Source organism: Dermacentor andersoni, chromosome 4 (genome assembly GCF_023375885.2).
Source record: "Dermacentor andersoni chromosome 4, qqDerAnde1_hic_scaffold, whole genome shotgun sequence".
Classification (NCBI taxonomy): domain Eukaryota; kingdom Metazoa; phylum Arthropoda; class Arachnida; order Ixodida; family Ixodidae; genus Dermacentor; species Dermacentor andersoni.
Genome location: NC_092817.1, coordinates 164,994,923 through 165,004,308, shown reverse-complemented (window position 1 = coordinate 165,004,308; position 9,386 = coordinate 164,994,923). Strand labels below are relative to the sequence as shown.

At 45.9% G+C, this 9,386-nt stretch overlaps 1 long non-coding RNA gene across 1 annotated transcript; it reads left to right on the top strand.

Annotated features, from left to right (window-relative positions):
* The first annotated feature begins 1,260 nt into the window (after nt 1-1,260).
* On the top strand, nt 1,261-7,011 carry LOC126519893 (uncharacterized). The gene is made up of 4 exons (XR_011893680.1): nt 1,261-1,401; nt 2,395-2,489; nt 4,724-4,946; nt 6,127-7,011. It is a non-coding gene; the product is annotated as an uncharacterized lncRNA (long non-coding RNA).
* The last annotated feature ends 2,375 nt before the right edge of the window (nt 7,012-9,386 follow it).

Sequence of the window (9,386 nt, the reverse complement as noted above, 5' to 3'; positions counted from 1 at the left end):
TTCTTGTTGCGACCATTGCGTTCATGAGGTTGATGTGAAGCATAGCTTCTACCACTGTCGTTCCTGAATCGCCCGTGCTGTTGCTTTCCGTGTCGTCCTCATCACTGTCGTTAAGAGGCACTTTGGCAAAACCAGAGGCAACAATGGCAAAAAGTCAGAACCCCGTAGCCGACATCTTTTTGCTGTCGCAGTTGCTGTTGCTGAGCAACTTCTTCGCATCCCAAATGCCACACACCGTAGTCAAGGGTAGATCCCCGTTGCGTGCCAGCACCGACTTCATGCCACGTTCAATAGTAGAACAATGTACACTTTTTTTTTCTATGCTGAGCACCTTGGCCTTTTTATTCGAGCTGTGGCATGACGCGAGTCCTAGCTTGCATGATGCCGCAACCACAGCCACAATGCTCTCTGGCACGACCCCGAATTGATGTTGATGTAGCTTCACATGCAAATGGATAGGGCACATTGGAGGCCATTCTGATCTCTCTGAGGCTTGTTCTGCCAGGTCGCCCAGTGGGAATGATGCACTGCTGTGATTGCGCCACGAAAAGTGTGAGCACTACGTGCAAACGGATACGTACGCAATGAGCTGGTACGGTTTATGCGGATACCAAATGCATTATGTTCAATGGCTGCTGAGTCGGGGATTTGACTTTGCTACTTTTAATATGAAACTGTTTAAGCGGGTATGGTTTAACAAGGTTTTACTGTATCATCAGTTCACTTGGTATTTTCTGTTGTCTGTCAATATTTTTAAGTTGTAGATAAACATTCCTGCAGAAACTGTCTATTTGAAGCTTGAGCTTTCTTGGAATAGAGGTTGCATACTACACATTATTTCTGGCACTGTGAGGACAGGAAACCAGAGAAGTGCCAGTGGCAAAGCATGTTGGAGCCACTATCCAGCTGGTGAGACCACCAGAGATGGTGAGGCCACCAGCTTTTCACGCCTAATTGTTTATTTGAGCTGAGGAAACATCGAAATACACAATGATTTTGGCATTGAAAAAGGTGGCGGTTGTCAATACAGCCGTCTAATTCCGCACTACAATCTCTAAGACCCCAAGCAACCAGATTTGCAATACATTTTTGTAAACTGCAGCCACAAAAATTTTTTTTGGAAGCTGGTGCCTCTAGTAGCATACCATTCACCCAAAAATGACAAAATGACTGCCACGCATTTCTGGTGCACTGTGCATTAAATAAAATCCTTGGACAAGTGAGGCTCATAACATTTGTTACAACTTAGCTGATGCATTGCTTGGATAATTAGTGGAAATGTGTGCTAGCCGTTATTTAAAGAGAACTAATCAATTATAATTTGGCAAAAAACCTGAATTTTTTTTCCAGTTTCTCAAGATGCACAAAACAGCATTGAGCAAGTGGTGCCAGATGAGCTCGGTAGGAAACTTTTTCTTAAACATGCTCTTTTGATACATATATATTTTCATGCAAGTATTTTTGTCACGGTACTCGTGATATTCTGTGATCATAAATATTGTGGCATTTTAACCAAATGTCATAATGCGTCTCTTAGGTGCCATTTCCGTCACACGAAGTGCACAAACTCACTGCGTTCGGATGGCGATATTGGTTCCTCCCAACAAGTTTTCTCAGAAGCACTAATTGCAGGCCACCTTTCATGTCATATACATGGATAATTTAAGTTTATTCCCCGACACATGATAGCTTGTAGTACATTCTGTGTATACAGGGTGCCTTGTAATGTGTCAAAGCCATCATTTATTCATCATGCATGCATTCTTTATTTGAATATTTTTTTTGCACACATGTGCACTATATTTTACAGGTGCCTTTTGTGTAGCAGAGCACCATAGAGAGTTAGCATCTATTCCATATTGAGCCATTAGAAAGCAGCCTGGTTATTAGTTGTTTTGTTAAAGTAGTGCTGTAGAATGAATTGCCACACATCAGCAGTACTTTGCAGCTAGTAAAAATCATTGTCCACAGCTAGAATCATTGCAAAATTATGAACATAGTACCTGAGCTCTAGTAGTCTGTTACAGCTGTTATACATCGCGACAACATTTAGCTTTACTGCAGTGTGCTCTCAAACTGATGCAACACTGCAAGGTTTTACATATAGGCAGTGCAGGTGAAAGTCTTGAGCAAAGCAACACCAATGAGTGCACAGCACAAAATCAACAGCATGTTGAGAACTGCACCAAGAATTGCTTCAGCATAAGACTGAGGATTGCACACTTTCACTGCATTTATTACTTCGAGAGCTATCGTTGTGAGGATTTATAATTTTGTCAAAACTGTAGTAATTTCTTTTAAAATTTCTGCCAGTGTGACTGTTTGGTTACTGCCTGTCCTTTACTATCGTCTGTGTCTAATTCTTATCCCTATTAAATGCTTGTTATATACTAGAACCCTGGACCTCACAGGAGTTGGAGGAAGCACTCCTCGATGGTCATTCAGAGGCCTTACAGACTGTGATTGGCAGTGAAAGGGACGATGGAAAGGTAATTTCATTACGCCTTGGGGGCTGCTTTTTTTCTTCATTGAAACAGCAGTTATGATCCATGAAAACCTGTATTTTCGTACTAGGCCATGCAGCCTAGTATTTATAGGTACGCTTAGATCTTTGAAAGCATTACACTGCAATCATATCTTGCATCTGCTCACTTGGCAAAACAAGAGGGCTGGTGATTTTTTATATTGGCAGCCTCTAAACAGCACCTAAGCAGATGATGTATGCACCCAGGTGGGGTTGATGGCCATGACATAAGTCCTTGCACAGGTCCTTCCAAGATATTTTACATCGCAGGTGCTGCCTAATCTCGGGGGGGGGGGGTCATGCCAGGCAAGTGGTAACGGCGCCATCTTCAGTTTTAGTATAAAAAAGGTATGGTTGATCCCTCCTTCATAGAAATTTGTAGAACACGAAAGCTAAACATGCCTTGACAGAAGTTGTTGCGCGTTTGCTTCGTGAACTCGCAGTTTGCTGCAGTGAAAGGCGCACAATTTGCAGGTCAGCGACCGTGTCGCAGGTTTGCTTGGCACGCGGTGTCCTGTTAGCGTCCAGCTGCCGAGCCGCTTCAGTGAAGTTACGAGCATTTTGTCCCGCTCCGTAGTGTCTTGGGCAGCCAGTTGAGTTGCGATGTGCATAGCTTCAGGAATGCAATTGGCAGCGTGCACTGCCAATGTGCGAAGGTGTTCTGCTTCGTGCTGGCATGTCTCTTGTTGGACCAAAGCGAGATTAACCCGTTGATGTTGTTGCCTTTCTGCGCTGCTTAGCACAGCAGTTTTCTTAGTTGGTGCCGTCATAAGTGAAGCATTAGGTGCTGTGTAAGCACTGATGAGGCATGTTGAAGCTGCACTTTATAGCCAACGAAGCATCACAGGCTAATGGGATAGGAAAGACAAACCATATGCAGAAACCGTGTCGTCAACTCAGCAGAAGGCCTGCACCGCCTACATCAGGCTACACTGCGTTGAAGCCTCCACTGCGCTGAGTCTACTGAAGTTCTTACTGTCAGTGCTCGTTTCACAATGCAGTACTCCATTTCACTGCCCCTAGATGGCGGAGCGTTCTTTGTCAAGAAAGAGCATATTTTACGTTTTCCCGCCGATGTCACATCCGTTACAGGAAGTTGACGGTGGACTCCGGCATAAAGCACTTTCGTTTCTTAAACACTTTCCTTACATGTTAGTCTTTCACACCGGATTAGACTGTGACGCCTCGCCTACGGAGTGCAGCTTCAACATGCATCAGCAGTGCTTACACACCACCTAGTGCTTCACTTACGATGGCACCAACTAAGAAAACTGCTGCACTAAGCCGCGCAGAAAGGCAACTACGTCAACGAGCAAATCTCGCTTTGGTCCGGCGAGAGACATGCCAGCGTGAAGCAGAACGGGTTTGTGGCGCATGCTGCAAACTCTGCTACTCACATTCCTGAAGCTAAGCGCATTGCAACTGCCCAAAACACTACGGAGCTGGACCAAAATGCTCCTACTTTTGCCAAAGCGACTCAACAGCTGAACGTCACTCGCCAACATGACACCGCACGCCAAGAAAACCTGCAACACGGCCACCGACCCGCAAATCGTGTGCCTTTCGTTGCGGTAACTGTGAGTTCACGAAGTGATTTACTAAAAACCTGTTCAGTTTTGCTTGTATGGTTTTGCAAACACCTATGTTTATGGCGATCTGCGCATTGCTCTGGGGCATGCAGTGCAGTGTCTTTGGCTCGCGAGTCATTCCGCAACTTTCGCTAGCATGGATCTCTGTGCAGTGGTGGGGTGCCATTGATGGCAACTTGCAGCTTAATTCTTCACATACAATAAACAGGCAACAGGTTCTGTGAAGACACCTTTCACTTCATGCTTAACCAATTCTTATTAAAGAGGGATCAAGCATATCTTTTTTAGCTTTTCTTTCCACTTGTATTTCAAATGTCAAATTTTGCCTGGCTAGGCTTTATTATTCTATGCTTCTTATGTAGTCGAAATTTCTTTGCACTTGGCCTTAAAGTCATCCAGGGAACTTTTTTTACAATTTATTGTTTGTGCTGTTTCACTGGTAGGCTCACACTTAAGAAAATGCAGAAATGTGAATTGCTAAAACTCAAGTACGTAGGATGTAATGTCCACCGACACAGGCATATGCAACACATGCTTTGTCAGTGTATACTAGATTGTGTTCATTGCACTTGTAGAAATATAATGCCTAATGTAATTCTTCATATTACAGCTCTATGCAGGGAGCAGTCAATGGCTCGAGAAGGAGGCATGGGGCACTCTGTTCCGGGCCCCGACGGATTCTTTATTTTGCCGCATGGCCACGAACGTTTTTTGGACGCCCGAGCAACTCAGGAGCCGCAGTGTGACGGGCACGCTTTCAAACAAGTCGCGTTCGAAGGGGGAGACCGAACCAAGGCCTGCATTAACCCCTGAGAAAGTGGCCTCACTAGAAGGTTTGCAACATGGTGTATTAGATCTTATACAGTGACATGCCGTGAAATGTTGTAATTCAGTATAACTCCTGCTTAAGTGAACTACTGTTGCAACTGGCGTGGTGGACTACTGCACAGTTCGCTTATTCAGATTTTCAAACCTTGCAATGTTCATAAATCATACAAGTTCATTATGCTGAAGTATTGGACCACAAGCTCCTTGCATGTGTTAGGTTCGCTATGCTTTGTCAATAAAGATAGCTTTCAGTGTGTTTAGTTTAGCTGTGCTGTTTATCAGTCAAGAGCTTGTTGGAATCTTCCTATTCTGTCGCATGTGCACAGTGCCCTCGGGAACTGCCTGGGCATCATCACAATACCCTCTTGACAGCTGTAATTATGTGTGATCCCTTGCAAAAGCATTGCAGAAGCTGCTGCGCTTACCTTTCTACCAACGTGCAACTGTCGGGAGGGGTGGTCGATATAATGGCAGAGAGGATGTAGGGAGTGGAGGCAGAGAATTGGTAGAACCGATACAGTCGCGAAACAAGTGAATGACAGCCTGTATACTGCGTAGGCAAACAGTGGTGCACGCAAGGAAACGCTTAACTCGCCACTCTTGTATTGTACTAAACAGTGAAGAAATTAAACATTTGCTGTAAACATCACTGCTAATATAGTCAGTCAAAGCAAACACCACAGAAAGTTTCGCTTACGTTGATTCCCGCAGTGCAGGCGGGCGATACACGTAATTTTTTTTTTTAAGTGAAGCTTTCTTTGCAAACCCCCCTGCACCTCTCTTGCTGACCGTGGCTGCTGCCTGCTGCTGCTGCCTGCTGCTGCTGCCTGCTACTTGTGCATTCTCGCCGAATAGCTCACACTTGGCTGTGGGACAGTTCATCCATGCGGACGGTGGCATCTGTGCCTCCTAGGGGAGGTCGGGTACCCTAAACAAATGGAGCAGAAAGGTAGCTTGCCTCTTTCATCCCCTATAACATATGCTGGTTGTATTCACATGTAGGTGCATTGCATTCTTTGGCAACATGTCACCTAAATTCGCTTTGCACTCACACTGAATAAACACAAACGTGTGTTTCAGCACTCCAGCCTTACGCATTTATGGGAAGCCTTCCCTGTATATACAGATTCCAACTGGTCTTTTTAAAACGTGTTTTTGAATTCGCCATTTGCTTTTTACTTGCAGCTCTCTTCAGCATATACATGGGCAGCGATGTGCCTAAAGACGCCCAGAGCAAGAGGCTCAAGGACGTGCGCAAGCACCTTGCGCAGAAGCTGGGTGACATGCGGCGCAAATGATCCTTCGTTCCGCCAGCACCCGCCACCCACCTGCAGCAGGTTGACGCCCGCGCCCTCCCTGAGCCATCCCAACCAACTTAGCGTACTGCGGTATTTAAAAAAAGGATGCTGTTCCACTCAACGTGAAAGTAAACTTTCACGTTGAGTGGAACAGCATCCTTTTTGTCATAAGTGGGGAGCATTCATTTGCCAGTGTTTCCCTTGCATTATTGTTGTTCATCTTCTGTTTGTTTTTGTATGTTTAGCTTTTCTTTTTGTGTCTTGCTTTTCTGTTTCTGTGTATTGCTTTTGTTTATCTGTCATTTTCTCATGTTTATGCATTGTTTATTTTTCTTGGTTACTCAAGTTAACTTTAGATATGATTTTTTTGTAATTTTGTAACATATTGTAGTTCGAGCATTGAGACTGATTATGGCCGATTCTGTTGGGAACGCACACACATTTATTTCAACGAAACTGCAGCCCCCTTGAACCCCAGGGTTGCCTTCCTTCATTCCAAAGAGTGCTATATATGGACACTACATCATCCCCTCAGGGAAGGAAAAATCAGTTTTGCTTAAACACGAAGTCTTTCAGGTACCTAGGTCGTTGCCTGGATCGTTGGGGGTACCGCTGTGAGACGGTCTTGGGAGCTGCTGATATGGCTTGGCTAGAAGTAGCTATGCTGGGGTTTGGAAGGTCACTGTTACTTGGCACAGCTTCATCATCCAGAGATGGCATGTCGGTCGGGTCCTGATGTCGTTCCACTTGAACTGTGCTTGCATCTTTGAAGAAACTTGAGTTGCGACAAATCGACACTCCATCTCTGGACGCTTTGATTCTGGAGCTATTGACTTTGGCGACTGTGTATGGGTGTGGGTCATAGTAAGGCGAAAACTTGTTTGACCTGTCCTGTTTACAGAGGACTTGTCCCACACACAGCTGGTTGTTGCTCGTATGCCTCCGAGTGTCGACGTACCACTTGTATGCTTTTCCTTTAGTGTCATTCTGTCTGGCCTCATAGTGAGCCGAGTTGTGAGTACCAGCGACAAGTGTCGGTAGAAGATTCTTCATGGGTCTCCCAAACAGAAGTTCAAACGGAGATTTTCCTGTGGAACTATGGGGTGTGCACCTATAAGCCAGCAGGAACAACTGAAGCTTGTTAGTCCAATCCAAGTGGCTGACACGACTGGCGAGTATAGACTTCTTGAGGGTGCGCATAAATCTTTTGGCTTCCCCATTAGCCTCTGGCCACCGTGGAGTGATGCGGTGATGCTTGAACCCGAGCTCGCTGGCGAACTCTGCAAAACTCTCACTCTGAAATGGTGAGCCATTGTCTGACTTTACAACTTCTGGACAGCCGAACTGAGGGAAAACAGTGCACAGTTGCTTGATGACTGTAGGTGCTGCAAGAGTGTGTAGTACGCTAACAACTGGGTACTTGGAGAAATCATCCACCACTACCATGGCATACTTGCCATCAGGGAAAGGGCCAGCAAAATCTAACGACAGTTCAGTCCACGGGTCATGAGGCAGCTCCTGGATTGGCGAGGGATCTCGATGGTGTACTGGTGTGTTCGCTTGGCATGCCAGGCAACTCTTAACTGTCTGGTCCACTAAAGAGTCTATCCCTGGAAACCACACTTTCTCACGCAACAGCTGTTTTGTCTTGACAATGCCTTGGTGTCCTCGATGTGCAAGATGCACCGCCTTAGTGTGAAGTTGTGCTGGCAGTACTATCCGCGTGCCTCTTAACACAAGGCCTTCTTTGGAGACTGACAGTTCTGTCGCTATGCGAGAGAAGGGCATCAGAGTTGTGGTCTTCCAATCTTTGCCTTGCTGGGGTTGCTTTAGGGCTTTCTTGAGCGAGTTCATCACCGGGTCAGCGAGCGTTGCTTCAGTTACCTCCTCTCTGGTCATGGCACGAGGCAGGCTGAGACACAATGAAGTTCACATACTGTTCGGCGACAGACTCCTTGCACCGAAATGGTGACGTGGAGTTTACTGGGTGTCGGGACAAGTAGTCAGATGGGTTACTTGGACTACTAGTGTGTTGCACTTCATAGGTGTATTGTTGAATTCAAAGTGCCAAACGCTCCAGCCGTGCTGAAGGCAGGGAGCGAGGGTTGCTGGAGCGAGGTTTACTGTAAGTGTAGACGCTGACACCGAGTTTTCCTTACACTGCCGGCTTTCTTGCTCGATCACGGAGATGTCGTGCTCGACCTCTTCAAATAACCTGCCTTGTTTGACAATTCCTTGTAAGTTGAGGTCATGCTGCATGGCATACCGGCGTAGACGTGTCGACGTTGTAGACAGCAATATTTGATTCTTGATTTCGGTGTCATCGGCGAAAGCACAGTGCCTAAGCTGTCGTAGCCTGGCGTAAAATGCGTCGAGCGACTCGTTTTCCATTTGCTTGGCTTGACGGAAGCGGTTAACCTCGAAGGTAGTGTTTACTCAGGGTGCGAAATAGTCATCGAGCTTCCTACGTGCTGCGGTGTAGAGAGGGGTTGCGTTACTGGAGCCACCGGTGCTTGAAATGGTAGACGCAGCTGCGGCTGCGGGAGGATCGGGTAGTGCACAGTAAATGCTATACACTTCTTCCCCCACGTAGTGTAGTAGTATTGCCATCTTCCGGGCATCGGCTGTGATACCGCAGGCTACGATGAAGTTTTCGAAGTGTTCATCCACTTCAACCACTCGGTGCCGATGTTGTTGGCGTCAGTGGCACGCGAAATTTTAGTACATTTAGTAATGTAGTAATGTACAGTGCTCACGGAATGAAACGCGTCAATTTAGGGCTAAGTAGTGCGCATACTTTCGTTTCAACCGGTTGCAGTTCGTGTCACATCGACGTAATTTTGGCGCGAACGCTTACACCGGAGTCCTCGTCACGTTTGGTGACCAAATTCCTAGCGACATGACATGGTGCTCTCGCGTACTTTGCACATATGTATAGGGTTGTACTAAATGCACCCTGTCCTATTTCATTCCGTGAGCACTGTACATTTAGTAATGTATTATTATTAGCAAGTACACTAAAAATATTGTGTATTTCCTGTACCCTGTACTTGATGCAAATAAAAATAATGTCAGGTATTCAGAAAAAGACTTATTTTCTGCCAAATATAACACAAAGCTGTGTATGTGCGGGCCTAATATATAGGC